Below are 18,904 nucleotides of genomic sequence, written 5' to 3'. Positions count from 1 at the left end.
AAAAGCTGCCAAACTGGTTGCCAAAGTGGTTGTACCATTTTACATTCCCACGAGCAGTATATGAGCATTCCAGTTCTTCCACATTCTTGCCACCATTTGGTATGGTCGGTCATTTTCATTTTATCCCTTTGAATAGATGTATAGTGGTATCTTATTGTGTCTTTAATTTTCATTTCTTTGATTACTAATGATAAACATCTTTTCATGTGCCCATTTGCCATTCATGTATTTTCTTTGGCGAATTGTCTGTTCAAATTTTGCCCATGTTTAAATTGAGCTGTTTTCTTATGATTCAGTTTTGAGAGTTCTTTACATATTCTGCATGCAAGCCTTTATCGTCTGTAATGCAGTTTCACCCAGTGATTTGTCTTTCTATTCTTTTAACACTGTCTTTCAGAGAGCAGAATTTTCTAATTTTGATGAAGTCCATTTTATCATTTTTTTGTTTTTATAGATTGTACATTTGGTGTCATGTCTAAGAAATCTTTGCCAAATCCAAGGACACAAAAATTTTCTCCTCTATTTTCTTCTAGGAGTTTTACATATGTAGATTTTACATTTAGGTCTATGATCCATTTTGAGTTAATTTTCATATATAATAAGAGGTATGGGCCCACATTCATATTTTTGCATATGGATATCTAATTGTTCTGACAGTTTGTGGAAAACACTATTCTTTCTCCACTGAATTGCATTTGATGTATTGTTAAAAATCAGCTGTCCATTTATGTGTTTATTTCTGAACTCTCTATTCTGTTCCATTGATCTACATGTTTCTAAAAATAAACCACTGTAAAGATACTAGTACCATATGGTTTTGATTACTATAGATTTATAATGAGTTCTGAAAACAGATATTCTTTTTTTTAAGATTTTATTTTTTTATTTGACAGAGAGAGAGCGAGAGCACACAAGCAGGCAGAACAGGAGGCAGAGGGAGAGGGAGAAGCAGACTCCATGCTGAGCAGGGAGCCTGACACGGCTCAATCTCAGGACCCTAAGATCATGACCTGAGCCCAAACCAAGAGTCGGATGCTTAACCCACTGAGCCACCCAAGTGATAGTGTCCTCTGATGCACAAAAGATTTTAGTTTTGATGAAATCCAATTTATATGCTTTTTCTTTTGTTTCTTATGCTTTTGGTGTCATATTTCAGAAACCATTGCCAAATCCAAGGTCATGTAGATTTCGCTTATTTGTTTTCTTCTAAAAGTTTTATAGTTTTATTTTTTACATTTAGGTCTTTGATCCATAATGAGGTAATTTTTAAATATAATGTGAGATAAAGATCCAATTTTATTCTTTTACATGTGAATATCTGGTTGCCCCGACACCATTTGTTCAAGACTCCTCTTCCCCACTGAGTAGTATTCTTGGCATCCTTGTGGAAAATCAATTGACCATAAATGTTAGGGTTTATTTCTGGGCCCTCTATTCTACTGATTGATCTACACATCTATCCTCATGTCAGCACAACACTCTTTTGATTAATGTAGCTTTGTAGTAAGTTTTAAAATCTGAAGTGTGAGTCTCCAACATTGTTCCTTTTCAAGATTGTTTTGGTTATTTGGGACCCCTTGCAAATCCATATGAATCTGAGGATTGGTTTTTACATTTCTGCAAAAAAAAAAAAAAAGCCATTGAGATTTTCATAGAGATTACATGGAATCTGTAGATCGTTTTGAAGAAAATTGCCATCTTAACAATATTAAGTCTTCTGAGCCATGAACATAGGATGTCTTTCATTTATTTAGGGCTTCTTAATTTTTGTCAGAAGTGTTTTGCAGTTTTCTGAGTATAGACCTTACCTTCTTGGTTAAATTTATTCTTAAGAATTTTATCCATGTTGTTGTTTTTGTAAATGGAATTGTTTCTTAATTTCCTTTCTGGATTGTTCATTGCTAGTGTATAGAAATACAATTAATTTTGGCATGTTGACCTCATATCCTGTAAGTTTGCTGAATTCACTTATTTTTTCTATTTTTATTATTTTTTTAAAATTCAATTAATTAACATGTATTTCTTTAAATATTTTAATTTATTTATTTGAGAGCGAGAGACAGAGATAGCACAAGTGGGGAGGAGAGGGAGAAGCAGGCTGAGTGGGGAGTCTGACGTGGGGCTCAATCCCAGGACCCTGAGATTATGACCTGAGCCTAAGGCAGATGCTTATATGACTGAGCCATCCAGGTGCCCCTAACATATAATGTATTATTTGTTTCAGGGGTACAGTCTGTGATTAATCAGTCTTATATAATACTCAGTGCTCATTACAACACATACCCTCCCCAGTGTCCATCACCCAGTTACCCCATCCCCCCACCCCCCTCACCTCCAGCAACCCTCAGTTTGTTTCCTATGATTAAGAGTCTCTTATATTTTGTCTCCCTCTCTGGTTTCGTCTTGTTTCATTTTTTCCTCTCTTCCCCTATGATCCTCTGCCTTGTTTCTTAAAGTCCACATATCAGTGAGATCATATGGTAATTGTCTTTCTATGATTGACTTATTTCGCTCAGCATAATACCCTCTTGTTCCATCCACGTCATTGCAAATGGCAAGATTTCGGTTTTGATGGCTGCGTAATACTCCATTGTATATATATACACCACATCTTCTTTATCCATTCATCTGTTGATGGACATCTAGGCTCTTTCCACAGTTTGGCTATTGTGAACATTGCTGCTATAAACACTGGGGTGCACATACCCGTTCGGGTCACTACATTTGTATCTTTGGGGTAAATACCTAGTAGTGCAATGGCTGGGTCATAGGGTAGATCTATTTTCAACTTTTTGAGGAACCCCCATACTGTTTTCCGGAGTGGCTGCACCAGCTTGCATTCCCACCAACAGTGTAGGAGGGTTCCCCTTTCTCCGCATCCCTGCCAACATCTGTCGTTTCCTGACTTCTTAATTTTAGCCATTCTGACTGGTGTGAGGTGGTATCTCACTGAGGTTTTGATTTGGATTTCCCTGATGCCAAGCAATGTTGAGCACTTTTTCATGTGTCTGTTGGCCATTTGGATGTCTTCTTTGGAAAAATGTCTGTTCATGTCTTCTGCCCATTTCTTGATTGGATTGTTCTTTGGGTGTTGAGTTTGATAAGTTCTTTATAGATTTTGGATACTAGCCCTTTATCTGATATGTCATTTGCAAATAATCTTCTTCCATTCTGTCAGTTGTCTTTTGGTTTTGTTGACTGTTTCCTTTGCTGTGCAAAAGCTTTTTATCTTGATGAAGTCCCAATAGTTCATTTTTGCCTTTGTTTCCCTTGCCTTTGGAAATGTATCTAGCAAGAAGTTGCTGCGGCTGAGATAAAAGAGGTTGCTGCCTGTGTTCTCCTCAAGGATTTTGATGGATTCCTGTCTCATATTTAGGTCTTTCATCCATTGTGAGTCTGTTTTTGTGTGTGGTGTAAGGAAATGGTCCAGTTTCATTCTTCTGCATGTGGCTGTCCAATTTTTCCAACACCATTTGTTGAAGAGACTGTCTTTTTCCATTAGACTTCTTTCCTGCTTTGTCGAAGATTAGTTGACCATATAGTTGAGGGTCCATTTCTGGGCTCTCTATTCTGTTCCTTTGATCTATGTGCCTGTTTTTCCAGTACCATAGCTGTAATCATCAAGACTGTATGGTACTGGCACAAAAGCAGACACATAGATCGTTGAATTCACTTATTAACTTTAACTTTTTTTGGTAGATTCTTTAGGATTTCCTACATGTATGGTCATGTAATCTGCAAATACCGATAACGTTATTTCTACCTTTCCAATTTGGATGCATCTTATTTCTTTCTGTCACCCAGTTTTGTCTGACTAGAACTTCTGGTTTGTTAAAATATGTGTTTTTTATCTTTGAGGATGTACACTAAGTTAAAACAAGCTAATGAATTTTTCATGCAAAGCTCTGTCAAGATTTTTTAATTGAAAAGAATATTCTATAATCAGCATATTAATATGTAATGTGTGTGAGTGTTTAATAGATTTAAAACGTTGATAAGCTGTCTCAGGGTTTCATAAAAAGGTTTTCTTATGATAGAATTAAGCAACTACTGAAAGTCTATAATCTTTCTTACAGTTTTTGTTTGATAATTTAATGTCCCTCCCAAAATTGTTATAAATTTAGAGAAGAGCCTATCTTATTCATATTCATTCAGACAACTTGTCTACTTAGAATCTGTCTTCAGGGATAGCCTGAGGTGCAGGGAGCCAATCTCCTTTATTTTTTTTAAGTAAGCTCTACACCCAATGTGGGGCTTGAACTCAGAACCCCAAGATCAAGAGCCACATGCTCTACCAACTGAGCCAGCCAGGTGCCCCCCAATCTCCTTTGAGATAAGGAGCAATTAAGGATTCCTGGAAGCTGACATCAAAGTATTCAACTGTGAAGATGTATTTTTACTTGTAAAATTAATAAGAACTAAATGCAGAATCATCAATTTTTCATACATTTTTTAACTCGGATGGATATGTGAATTGAATGTGCACTGAAATGATCAGACACTCTAGAGTTACTATTTGGAGAAGTGAGATTCTTTAGTTAAAGGAAAATCCCATGTTGAGGTCTACATTTTGGCTCACTACATGTTCATTTTGGGTGTTCTCCAAATTCTCACTTAAAATAGTTCAACTTTGGGGCACCTGGCTGGCTTGGTTGGAGGAGCATGAGACTCTTGATCTTGGGGTTGTGAGTTTGAACCCCATGTAGGGTGGAGAGATTACTTAAAAATAAAATCTTTAAAAAAATTTTTTTTAAATTAGTTCTACTTTTTTGACTCAGTTCCTAGACTCTCCCCCTCCCCCACCTCAGCCCCTACCTCTGTCTGGCTGAGCCTTCTGACCAAGAACAACAGAAAGTTGAGACATTTATAGTTGAGGCACTGCTCTAAATGATGCAACCCAGATCAGCAAGTGAAGAGCAATTGGGACAGCATAAAAAGGGGAGAAAAAAAAAAAGAGGCTTTTTTTTTTTTTTTTTTTGCAGCAGGGTGGAAGGCTTTAAAATAATTCATTTATGAAATGAATGGTCTTCTTCACAGAAGATCTTTCCATTCATTCAAATCTTGTATATTGAGGAGACATGCAGGAATAGGGAAAGATGAAAACTGGGGATTAAAAGCAAACCTGAGGGCTCCTGGGTGGCTCAGTCAGTTGAGCGTCAGACTCTGTTTCTGCTCAGGTCATGATCTTAGGGACTTGGGATTGAGTCCTGCATCAGGCTGTCCTGCTCAGCAGGGAGTCTGCTTGAAGATTCTCTCCCTCTGCCCCTCCTCCCATCTCTCTCTCACACACTCTCTCTCTTAAAAAAAACCTTAAAAAAAAAAAAAGCAAACCTGCCTCCTAAAATTTAACCAGCCCACTGGAATATTATATAATCAGGCAATGCCCCTTAAGGTTAGGGTTGTGAGATATTACATGCATCATACTTATACTAAAAAATTATTTGTTGTTTATCTCAAATTCAAATTCAACTGGGTATCCTGTAGTTTTGGGGGGGTTTGTTTGTTTTTGCTAACTCTGGCAACCCTATTAAGGGGCTACTCCATCACATCTGTGCCATTTAAAATTTAGAGTCAGGTTATATAATTGAACATTCTTTAAAGAATAAAGACTTTTTACACAGCTATGCAAAGAAAAAACTAACATTTTTTTCCCTTGACTGTAAACAAAATTTGAAATCTAACTGTCCTATTACTTTTCTAAAGGTTAGGATGGTAATAATTTCACCTACAGAACTCAGAGTCTAAGTTCTATGCAGTTTCAATATCAATGTCACAGTAAGTTCTAGGTTTATAAGTTTTCTGGCTACCCATGGATTCTCGGCCTTCTCAATCAAGGCCTTATATCTATTGATACCAGGCTTTCTGTTTCAGTGAACTTGGGGACAGGGGAAAATTCGAGGACCACTCCTTTGCTATTTGTCCTGGCTCAGTGAGCACAATGTGGGCTGTGTGTCGGTTTCATGCTTGCTGAGCAACAGAGAGTTAAAATCATTTTCAATATTGCCACTCAAATTGCTGTTTACCATCTAAAGTACAGGGTACAGAGTGAGGAGAAAGGCCACAAGGGTCATTATGCTTTGGTGGCAAAAGACCTATCATTATTTTCATCCTATTCAATGCCAACAAACCATTTATTAAAGGACAAAATTGGAAATGCTCCACTTTGCTCTTTTGGAGGACTGTTTTATTTTATTTCCACAACCTGAGGAAAAGAAAGAAGGCTTCACAGCCGAAGCACTGCAATTATCAGGGTCTTCTGGTGCCCACAGGCTGCCCTCATCCAATGACACTATACTCATTGTTGGGACAATTGAATTTCATTTTTTTCCTTACATTGACTTGAAATATTTCAAAATCTTGTCACTGAAGCTCAGCTGGCTTCATGAGACTGAAATATTTGGTCAGTCACTGAGGGAAACGAATCACATGAGGTATTCAGCCTGGAGGAATCCCTGCCTTCTCTGAAGATGCATTCTCTTTCATTTGTACCCCGCACACAACGTTCATCCCTTTATGCTGTGTAGCATGGCGGCTTGTGGTTCACCTTCCTTTCCCGACTCTGTGAGATCTCAGGCAGGCTTTAATTTAATTAATTTAATTTAACTCATTTCATCCTCCCATCCAGAACTTCACATTGGATATTGTAAGTTCTCGATAAATATTTCTTAAATGAATGAGCGTGGGAACTGTTTTTATGTTGTACTAACTCCAGCACCATCGTACCCAGATGTGTGAGGCTTCAAAGCAAATATCTCCGAAAGGAGTTTCTCCCCTTTTCACTAACTCAAAATAAGACTTTACAGCTCTATTATTGAGAGCTACTTGGATGCAGAGAGAAAGAGGAGAGAGGTTTCGCGAGTTTCCCTGCTGACAAAGTCTAAAAAGTAAGTAGTGCTCAGCACTAGAGTGACTCCTTGGTCCCCTGTGGGTCAACAGAGAGGTTTAGCTGATGTAAGTATTGACCGTAGCATAGTGTATTCTAGAGTCTCAGAACAGGTCTCTTGTCATATGCTCAAAATCAAGTGGTGAAAGCTCTAGCCTGGTTGGGATATCATTCATCATTAGTCAGATTTTCGGTCAGCGTGTTCTTACGTATCTGTAGGAAGACCTGAATGTAGCCAGAAGAGGATGACAAAACCTGAAGGGCTACAATAAGTTACTCTGGAATGGGGGGGGAGGAGATTTTCAAAAACCTGAGCTACAAAAGCAGGATAGGGCACCTGGGTGGCTCAGTCAGTTAGGCATCTGCCTTCAGCTCAGGTCATGATCTCAGGTTCCTGGGATCAAGTCCCACATCGGGCCCTCTGCTCAGTAGAGAGTCTGCTTCTCCCTCTGTGCTCTCCCTCCCTCTCTTTCTCTCTCAAATAAATAAATAAAATCTTTTTTAAAAAAACAAAAAAACAAAAGCAGGATAAATGATGCAAAATAAGCAAGTTTGAGAAGGGGCCAGGAAAAAATATGGGAGGCTAGTTGAAAAAGATTCCTCTGAGTAGAAGACCAGGAGAATATATTCATTATTCAGGAGGCTGAGGACAGAATTTTCCACCTAGAGAGAAGTGGTCCTAGATTCCAGAACAGAAAGAACCTCGCTTCCTTAGAAGTCAAGTTGGGAAGGAGGGAGGAAACTTGAAAGAGAAGGAAAAGCTAGATGATGTGAAGAAAGCTGAAGCCAGGAAGGAAGAATTGTGGGCCCCATAGGATGAGGGCTATAGCAAGCAGTTGAGGTACTATATCAGGAAATCAGATAAGAATTACTGAAATTGAAAAAAACGGTGGTTGAAATTTGATTAACCAACTGAAAAAGGACACTGCGCACTTACCGTGTACCAGTCAATACACCAGGTTCTTTTACTATTATATCTGATTGGGTTCTCAAATAATTATTTGAGTAGAAAATGTTATCTTTCTTTTCCAGATGTAAAAGATGGTGGCTCATAGACATCCTATTCAAGATCAAACAGTAAGAAACTGACAGGGAATTCCAACTCAGAAATAATTCGGGTGGTTTCCAACAGACTGAAGCCCATGCTCTTTCCACTAGACTTAATGAATGGAGTTTGCATCAGGCTGGTTCAAATAACTATGTGTATCTCTTTTTACTGCTATATAGTCTATTTATTACCCTCTGAGATTTAATAACTCTGGAATGCATTAACTTTGCAATAAAGGCAACTGAAATCCTACAGGGAAAGAAGTCAAAAAGGAAATTAGATTGTTCAGGAGCCATACTTCCCACTTCCTGGGGTTGTCACAACAAAAAAAGTACATACTTCTTGGAATCCTTCCACCTTCCCTCAACCGCCAGAGCATCCAATCCTCTAATTCTGTGAACCTCCTACAGGTGTGCCCTCACCTCATACCCTGACACGATCCTGGTTCTAAATGGGGAAGGGGAGTGGTGAAGGAACTTGGTGGCTATTAGTCACATCGCTCAGTAAGACTGAAACCCTTGAAAGAGCCTGACAGCTTTGTTCCTTCCAGTGTGGGTCTGCCAATAGTAGAGTAAAGCATAAAGGGATGAATGTTGTGTGCGGGGTACAAATGAAAGAGAATGCATCTTCAGAGAAGGCAGGGATTCCTCCAGGCTGAATACCTCATGTGATTCGTTTCCCTCAGTGACTGACCAAATATTTCAGTCTCACGAAGCCAGCTGAACTTCAGTTGATGTCCTGCCTTCTCCTTTCCCTCACCAACCCCCGCCCCAACTTCAAGTCCTTCCAGGGACAGGATTTCTTGACCCTGAACTCTACACTTGTCAACAGTGAGTCTCTGGGACCTGGTGCCACATCATCTGGATGCTGACCACCACCAGCACTTCCTCTGATTCTATCATTAACAATAAAACCTATGAATTTTGCAAAACACTGTTAAATTCTATTTCCCCTGGTCTTTACCATCTTGTATACTTGGGTACAAGTACTTCTTATCCTCATTCTATTTTTTTTAAACTCACCTTTTTTAAAAAAATAAGATTTTATTTATTTATTTGAGACAGAGAGAGAGAGAACACAAGTGGGGAGGAGGATCAGGGGGAGAGGGAGAAGCAGATGCCCCACTGGGCAGGGAGCCCGATGCAGGGGCTCGATCCCAGGACCCTGGGATCATGACCTGAGCCAAAGGCAGACGCTTAACTGACTGAGCAACCCAGGCACCCCTTATCCTCGTTTTAAAGATAAGAAGCCTGAAAAGTTGTGACTGGCCTGAGGACACAGGATATTAAGTGATTTTTCTGATGAACAGACCCGTGCTCTTTCACCTATGCCCTGTTGATTCTGACTGTCCCTTCTGCCTACTGGCTCATCTACTGGTTTGAGATCTATCTCTGAACTTAAGGTCTCACATGCTTGCATTTTGTTCTTTGCCTCCACGGATCCGCTTCTTACACTAATGTTCCTTCCTAGCCCAGAGATTCTCAAACTTTAGAGTGCACAAGAATCACCTGGGATGCTTGCTAAAATGTGGAACATTCAATCAACACAGTTGTTCACTGCAATAAAATGTCAACATATCACGTCCTTTTTTTTGTTCAAAAGACTTCTTAAGAATCACTCTCTTCGCACACGGTCCTGTTGCAAAGGAATTATAGCTGCTCCTACTTTTGTAACTAACACTTCCAAGTCTGTGTATAAAATATTTAAAAAGAACAAAGAGCAGCAATAGCTATATTTGCAGTTCTGTAGAACAAATCCAGTGCCTTCAAAACTATAAATCTGACCAATTAAAGCTAACCAAAACATCTACTGAATAAGAATGGAATTTTTAAGCATATAAGCAATGGAAGAAACCACAAATGGAAAAATCAATAGAGTTGGACTACACAAAAATGGAAAAAATTGAAGCTCAAAAGCCATTACTAAATAAGAAAACCTAAAAGACCAGCCACAGGCTAGGAAAAATATTTGCAACAGACACTAAAAAGGGATGATAGTTTTGAAATATTAAAAAGCTCACAAAAATCAAAATGGAAAATGGCTAAAGAACAGGAACAGAGATAAATACACATGACACAAGTTCAAGAACCTAGTGAATATATTTTTTAAAATGTTCAATACTTTTAAATACCGGTGATAGGGACGCCTGGCTGGCTCAGTCGGTCAAGATTATGTGACTCTTGATCTCGGGGTCATGAGTTCAAGCCCCACGTTGGGTGTACAGCATACTTAAAATAAAATGAAATAAAAAAATAAAATAAAATACCAGCAATATATACCATTCCCACTGAGCCAGCCAGGTGCCCCTCATAAGTATTTTTTGTAAAAAAAAAAAAAATCACACACTTAGACCAAGTAAGTTCCTTTGTAGGATTCTAGTCTAATGAAACAATCAGAAATTCAGACAAAGATTAAGTACAGAATTATTTTTAAGATGGAAAAATTGGAATCAAGCTGCATGTCCAACAACAAAAGGATGTTCTTTTTTAATAAATAACACATGGTATACTCATGTGACAAAATGTTATCTAGCAACTTAAAATGTTTTCAAATACCTAATGGTACTTGAAAATGTTTCAGATGTAAGGACACTTTTGAAAACCCAAGATGTAGCACTTTATATATAATAGAATCCCAATAAAAATATGTTATACACACATAAGAAAGCTGTAAGTAAATACATCAAAATGCTAACAGCTGTTATCTCTAGGTGTTGAGATTTTTATTCTCTCTCAGTACTTTTCTGTACTATCAATTCTCTACAATGACCATATGTTACGATTACAATCAGAAACTGCAACAAATGGTATTTCAAAAGTCCTTCTGAAAGCATAACATAAAGAAGGAAAAGTTGTCAACTTAATTAATTTATAGTTTGCAAGTGACGGAGAACACTCACCACTTGTTTCTGTGGCAGGCACTGGAATCCACTTATATTCTCAAGACAACTGCTTATCTGTCTCCGTCACTGAAAGAAGGGGATATGGAGTAAAGACAACAGTCTCCGGGAACAGATGTCCGAAGGGCGAGAAGACAAGTATCAGGATAAAGGAAAAGGAAAATTTTACTGACAGTCCTTAGTCTAACTACATTCTCATTTAGGACTCTGAGACTAAAAACGTTTCTCCTTGTACAATCTGATACATCAATGGATCAACATAACACCATTAATATTTATGAGGGTTATTTTTTTTAACAGAAAAGGCTTTCCTTCGGGCGCCTGGGTGGCTCAGTCGTTAAGCGTCTGCCTTCGGCTCAGGTCATGATCTCAGGGTCCTGGGATCGAGCCCCACATCAGGCTCTCTGCTCGGCGGGAAGCCTGCTTCTCCCTCTACCACTCCCCCTAATTGTGTTCCTGCTTTCGCTCTCTGTCAAATAAATAAAATCTTAAAAAAAAAAAAGAAAAGAAAAGGCTTTCCTTCAAGAATTAAAAATTGTAATCATAAGGGAAATGTCTTACTCCTTTCTTGACGACACATGCTAGGATACTTGACCACCCAATCAAAGACCAGCCTTGCATGAGACAATACTGAGGAATCTTAGGCATCCATATTAATTTTGTATTGGTCACTGGTCAACTTTGAATTGGTCAGCATGACAGACTGCTAAAACAGATAATTCTAGTATACTACTTGCTAGCTGAATACCCGCCTAGAACACAAATTTCTTCATGCGACAATCAGCATGGAAAATGATCCCTTGTTGGTTGCTGGGCAAACAAAAACGAAGTGGGGGTCACATTAGGTAAACCAAGATTTTTCTCTTAGCTCCATGGGAGGTCATGACTCGAGCATTCCCAAACTCAGAGCAGGCAATTAGACTTGATGAGGTTAATTCTCTGAATTTAAAAGGGCAAGTTCAAAACCGAGAGATTTCACAGGTTGATGCACTATCTCTAACTTACCACACCTCTGCCCAGGGCTAGACATGCCAACTAACACACTGGATGGTCACCCTATACAATGTAATTTGAAAGATATTTTAAGGATTATGCATCCAAATCTCCCCCTCCTCCCAAACAGGCTGTCGTGAAGCCAGATACACCATCACCTGCTAGGACATTTACATTACAGCTGCACTGAGGCACTAACTGGGAGGGAGAGCAAGGAGTTAGCAGAGATGAGTTTACCTAATTCAAACCTATCCTTTGGCACTTAGCAAAAGAATGCAGAAACTGAGAACAAACATGGAAAGAGATATTTTAAGGATCCTGTGAAGTGGGAGGAGGAGAGTTACTCAAATAAAGAATAGGTGGCGGGGGGCACCTGGGTGGCTCAGTCGGTTAAATGTCTGCCTTCAGCTCAGGTCATGATCCCAGGGTCCTGGGATGGAGCCCAACGTCGGGCTCCCTGCTCAGCGGGGAGCCTGCTTCTCCCCCTCCCTCTGTCGCTCCCCCTGCTTGTGCTCTCTTGCTCTCTGTCAAATAAATAAATAAAATCTTAAAAAAAAAAAAAAAAAAAAAAGAATAGGAGGAAGAGCCCTAAAGACAGATTTTGCCTACATTAATTCAACAGGCATTTATTGAGCCAGGTACTGTGTCAGTGCTGTAAATACAAGGAAAGAGGCCTTCCCTTAGATTTCGTGGTCTAGTGGGGAAAATATGTGAATTAAAAAGTATAGTCAAGGGGCACCTGGGTGGCTCAGTCGTTGAGCGTCTGCCTTTGGCTTGGGTCGTGATCCCAGGGTCCTGGGATCGAGCCCTGCGTCAGGCTCCCTGCTCTGCTGGAAGCCTGCTTCTCCCTCTCCCACTCCCCCTGCTTGTGTTCCCTCTCTCGCTGTGTCTCTCTCTGCCAAATAAATAAATAAAATCTTTAAAAAAAAAAAAAAAAGTATAGTCAAGGGGCGCCTGGCTGGCTCAGTCGCTAGAGCATGTGATTCTTGATCTTGGGGTCGTGAGTTCAAGCCCCCATTGGGTGTAGAGATTACTTAAAAAAAAAAAGTATAGTCAAATCCTACATTCTAGGAAAGCTCTGGCAGACAACTCAGTCTCTTCATCTTTCAACAAACATTTAGTCGCTCTATCATGTACCTGGAACTCCGTTAGAAAATAGAGACACAAAGCCCAATGAGGTAAAATCGAGGCCCTAAAGGAACTTCCTATACCTAGTTGGGGAAATAGACAAATTACCAATGGCAACACAGTGCTCTGAGAGGTAGGTGTAAGATGCTATGGAAATGCGGAGATGGAACCATTTGGTCTGCCTAGAAGGGCTGGAGAAATCATCTCCAAAGAAAGGACATTTGATGTGGGACGTGAAGAATGGTTAGGGATTTGCCAGTTTACAAAGGAACATGACAGCAGAACTCACAGGGGACAAAGGGGAAATGAGAAGAGGTACTATCTACCGACACTACTGTATATGTTATATTAGATGCTTCGTTCAATAGGAATTATTTGAGCACACGCTTTATACCGAGCACTGTGCTGAAGTACGAATTCTCTGAATTTTCATAAGAGGATACAAAGGCATACGGAGACTAAGTGATTTTCCCAAAGCCACACAGATAGTAAGAGGCAGATTCAAACCAAGTTCTGACTCTCTCCTAAACACACGTGTTTTCCATTCCACTCCCCCAAACTGGATTGTATAGCTATACAGGCATATTTGGGAAATGATAAAATTTCTGGTTTGGCTAGAATAGAAGGGAATGTGGGGAGGGGGTGGAAGGGACAGCAGAAAATTTGTGGACTGTTTCACTAATTTGCATGTTAAGGTTTACGTATCGGATCATTTGCATTTGATTTTAGGAGAAGGAGAAATCATTCCTTTTTTATGCCTTTCCAAGACGGTCCCGGAACAGGTACAATGATAACTTTTTAAAGTTTTTAGAAACTTATGACCCCACAATGTTGAGAGGGAAGAAAATCCAAGAAGGAATTACAATTGATTCTCAGTGCAGCCATTTTTTACTTGCAATTACTTTAAAATATCATGAATATTTATTGCTCAGCTTTCCAGACAATAAGCCAGAACCCAAGCAATGATGAGAGAACAGCAATCTGAAACAAATATGGAGAAAAGTACCAAATAAAAATGGCAACCTTGACATTGCATCATCCCTGTATTGTGTTTACATATCCTGAAAAACGTTGCCAAGATCTGCATATACCTTGAAAACTCATTTCTCACAAAATTACATCTCATTAAACGATCTAAAGATAGGTTAAGTAGTACTACAAAATAAAAGAAAATGTTTGGCAACAAAGATTGAGTTGCTGATAATACACTACATGTTAATTGATTTTAAATAATTTTTTTTTAAAAAGATTGAGTTGCTGAGTGGTGCAAACCTGTAGTCTTCAGGGCAGTAATTGAAATGACCGATCTTAGGGATCACAGAAAAGCATTGTACCCAGCACCGAGGTTTAAGATGTTGGCTTTACGTTTGTAGACATTAAATGTTTAAGCATACATTTCACTTCTGTGGAGCACCAAAGCATTATAATTAATTTAAGGGCTTTTAATTGGAATAACCGAAAACAGAGAAATTAGCTCTGAGCACTGCACTTTCATTTTAGATAAAGTAATTGGAAAAAAAAAAAAAACCTACGAATGGTTATGCATTTCTTGAATTTATATAATATTTCATGCTTTCACACACATCATACACATGTTATAAATTATGCACCAATTTCCTTTTTAGAAACTGAATTTGTATTTCTAATTATTTATAAAATGCTCAGAGACATTTGGGAAACTACTACCGATAAGCACTCAATTAGCCCGATTTTCTGACCTGCACTTTGGAGGCTGAGCTGTTCCATCCTTCAGAGAATTTTCTTTTCTCCACAGACACACAAAAAAACTGGGTTGATATAAATATTAATGGCAGTATTGATTCATTTTTTAAAAATTTATATTTGGTTCAAAATGGAAAATAAAGCATAGGAAGGACCTTAATGTTCTGAGTCATTTCTGGTAAAAAGAATGATGTATATTACTATTTTAAATATCCCAAGACAAATTTTAAAGAAGAAATCAGCCCGAACAAGCGGTTCTAGTCTTGCACATCCATTCTGTGCATCTGGGGAGCTCCGACACATAATCATATGTTGCTGGCAGGTCGGAGAGGCTGGTATTCATATTTGGGTTGAAAGGAAGTACTTCCAATTTTTTTTGCAATCTGTTACCTATACCTCTCTCCTTGGGGTATTCTGCTCTGCTGAGTTACTATTCAGGTTGCCTTTCCCTTATCTGGCCTTGTCAAACCCTCAGCTCAGATTAGGCCCTTCCTTCAAGCTGGAATTTTGCATTTCTCTTGGTTGCCAGAATTCCTGGTCTTGGTCAGTCCTGGCCCTAGTTTTGCTCTGTAAGGGGCAAGGCTCTGGAGATGCACTTATACCCCACCGGCTATTTGACTTCAGTCCGGACCCTCTCGTTGACTTCCCTGGTCCAGGAACCCCACAGCGGGAAGGGACCCCACGCTGCTCCATGGCACCAGTTATGGCAATGCCGAGCACATCTGCAAATCCACACTTAAAAGTAGAATTACATAGAAATAAAATTATAATCCACAAAATGCCACCCTAGCTCTTCCGTCCGGGTTGCCGACATGCCATCCAGACTCAGGAAGACCCGGAATCACCGGGGCCGCGGGAGCCCTGGCCACGGCCCCGTGGGCAAGCACCGGAAGCACCCAGGAGGCCGGGGCCATGCGAGCGGCACACGTCACCGCAGGATCAGCTTCCACAAGTATCACCCAGGCTACTCTGGAAGAGTTGGTCTGAGGCATCACGACCACGTAAAGAGGAACCAGAACTTCTGCCCAACTGTCAACCTTGATAAACTGTGGACCTTGGTCGGTGAGGAGACATGAGGAAATGCTGCCAAAAACAAGACTGGGGCAGCTCCTATCACTGATGTGGTGCGATCGGGCCACTACAAAGTTTTGGGGAAGGGCAAGCTCCCCAAACAGCCTGTAATCATGAAGGCCAAATTCTTCAGTAGATGCGCTGAGGAGAAGATTTAAGGCGGGGGGGGGGGGTGCCCTGTGTCCTGGTAGCTTAAAGCCAAGCGGAGGGAGGTTCATTAAATGCTAACAAGCGCTTTGCTCTTCTAAAAAATATGCTACCCTAACGTAACTTTTTTTTTTTAAAGATTTTATTTATTTATTTGACAGAGAAGACAGTGAGAGAGGGAACACAAGCAGGGGGAGTGGGAGAGGGAGAAGCAGGCTTCCCGCCAAGCAGGGAGCCCGATGCGGGGCTCGATCCCAGGACCCCGGGATCATGACCTGAGCTGAAGGCAGACCCTTAACGACTGAGCCACCCAGGTGCCCCTACCCTAAAGTAACCTTATAAAAGGATTTTGAAAGAACCAAAAGATTAAGGCAAGTCATTTTGCTGCTGTGGACCTCAGTTTTACTAATCTGTAAAGTGAGGGAGATGGTCTATAATGTAAAAATTCTATGATATAGGGGCACTTGGGTGGCTCAGTCGGTTAAGCATCTCACTTCGGCTCAGGTCATGATCCCAGGGTCCTGGGATTGAGCCCCACATCGGGCTCCCTGCTCAGCAGGGGGCCTGCTTCTCCCTCTGCCTGCCGCCCCTCCTGCTTGTGTTCTCTCTCTCTCACTGTCAAATAAATAAAATCTTTTTTAAAAATTCAATCATATTAATTATCAAATTATCTTGCTATTTAAATTTGATACTTCAAGAGACCCTATGTTAAATAAAATTAAAATGTTGGCTACATGCTACAGGTGGGTTTTTTTTTTTTTAAGGATTTATTTATTTATTTTAGAGGGAAAGAGATTGCGAGAAGGGGAGGGGCAGAGGGAGAGAGAAACCCAAGTAGACCCCTCGCTGAGCACGGAGCCAGACACGGGGCTCGATCTCAGGATCCTGAGATCACGACCTGAGCCAAAACCAAGAGTCGGGTGCTTACCGGCCGTGCCACCCAGGCGCCCCTATGCTATGGGTGTTTTTATCAACACTTATTTTAGAATATATTTCAGCTGCTAAAAACCACTCCCCACCCCCCACTCCATAAACACAATGATTTATGTGACCTGTAATTCAGAGTTCATCAGGTAAGACAACTTGGGCTGTTAATAGTGTATTTGGGGGAAAATTTGAGAAATTATGCCTCTGTCTACATCCCGCCTAGTGGATAAACTGATAATCTGCTGTTTTGTATTTGTAACAAACAAGTGGTTTGGTAAACTTTTCACTAAAATTATCCTATATTTTAAAACCCTGTAGAATATAGACTCAAAATAAAACCCTTTGCTTCCAGTCTTCATAATACTAAAACATCTTTATTATTAATCCTAGACATCACCTACAAATATTACCGAAGAGGAAGATGGAATGATATTCTTCCTGCTGCCATTGGCATACTTTGCTATTACATGGATCCACTGACTTACTCTTCAAACTTGACAGTGCCATTTGGTGGAAAGAAGACACCATGTATAGAATTATGAAAATAAATGCGAGCTATTATATACACCTAACATTAGATTAAGCATTACTGTAATAAACATGCCTGCTTACCCTAATGGGCTAACCACTTTTCCATGGCAGTGAGAAGAAGTGAAACAATCAGCAGTGTTCCTGTGTTTTATTTCTTGGGATAAAGTAGTGAACATTGCCTGTAAGACCCTATGGTTCTGATCACAGGCTGCAGAGATAGAATACTCTCCTCCCCACTCCCACACCCCACCCTGCGCCTGCATTACAAGCCAAATGACCTTATGTGAAAGTTTACTTATTCTGTAAGCCTTAGCTTTCTCATCTGAAAATGGGGATAATAATATGTCCATTCATGGAATAGTTATTAGCATTAAATGATGCAATAGACATCAAGTTCCTAGTACAAGTCCCGCCACATTGAAGAGCTCAATAAGGGATCATTGTAGATGTTGTCATTTTTTTTTCCCTCGGTGAAATTTTGTCATCGTGATTATATTCAAATTTGAAAGTTGAAAAAGAAATGAGAGTAGAATATAACCATTTGTTTATTGCTTGGTATTAAAGATTGTGAAGACCTAAGATTGTAACAAGGGAAGGGTGCTAATTTCTATCTTAATCTAGTTTCATATCCCCAGTTGTGAACCAACTTTTTTTTTTTTAAGATTTTATTTATTTATTTATTTGAGAGAGAGGGAGAGAGCGAGTGGGAGGAGCAGACGGAGAGGAACAAGCAGACTCCACACTAAGCGCAGAGCCCGACATGGGGCTCGACCCCACGACCCTGAGATCACAATCTGAGCAGAAATCAAGGGTCCGACACACAACCAACTAAGCCACCCAGGTGCCCCATGAACTAACTCTTACTTAAATATCCGTTTAAGAACACAAATACATCCAGATGCCAAACCCATATTGGAGCAAACACAGGAACGTAGACAGGGGTCCATTAGCAAACTACAACAGCCAACCCAATCTACTGCTGCTTGTTCTCGTAAATAAAGTTTTATTGGCACACCACCATGCCCATTTGTTTATTTAATGTCTGTGGCTCCTTTTGTACTACAATAGCAGAGTCGAGTAGGAACTATATGCCAAAAATATTTACTATCTGGCCCTTTATAGCTAATGAATGTTTGCTGACGCCTGAGCTAGAATATTCCTTAAGAGGCTGATCTCATTTCACATGATGTCCTTTCCAGAGGACTCCCAAATATTTCAAACTTTTTAAAAAGCTTAGTTAAGTTTAGTTAGTTATAGGCCTACTCCATTCCACCACTAAATGAGATGTATCTTCCTATAATGTTGCCCAATTGGTGAACAAGAATGCTCCTCTGAATGGATAGCTTGACATTCTGTTTACACCCTTGTCTGGGTGACCCTATGGCATTGATAAACAAACAGTGAAAGCATTCTTGGTTCTGAATTATCAGAGATGTTTGTTGATTCAAAATGAAACTTCTGTGACACTTTCTAAGGAACCTCTTGGTTATTTAGACCAGATCTCCTAACTGCAATTTGTTTTAAAAACCTTGGCATGATTTAAATCTTTAAACCA

At 39.8% G+C, this 18,904-nt stretch overlaps 1 long non-coding RNA gene and 1 pseudogene across 2 annotated transcripts in view; one reads left to right on the top strand and one right to left on the bottom strand.

Annotated features, from left to right (window-relative positions):
- Positions 1-18,904, bottom strand: part of LOC118534338 (uncharacterized) — a 173,070-nt gene that overhangs the window by 146,647 nt on the left and 7,519 nt on the right. The window lies entirely within an intron of this gene.
- LOC144380611 (large ribosomal subunit protein uL15 pseudogene) lies at positions 15,486-15,902 on the top strand (annotated as a pseudogene).

The sequence above is a fragment of the Halichoerus grypus genome, chromosome X, assembly GCF_964656455.1.
Source record: "Halichoerus grypus chromosome X, mHalGry1.hap1.1, whole genome shotgun sequence".
Lineage (NCBI taxonomy): Eukaryota > Metazoa > Chordata > Mammalia > Carnivora > Phocidae > Halichoerus > Halichoerus grypus.
The sequence above is the reverse complement of the archived record's forward strand: the minus strand, read 5'-3'. Positions and strand labels throughout refer to the sequence as shown.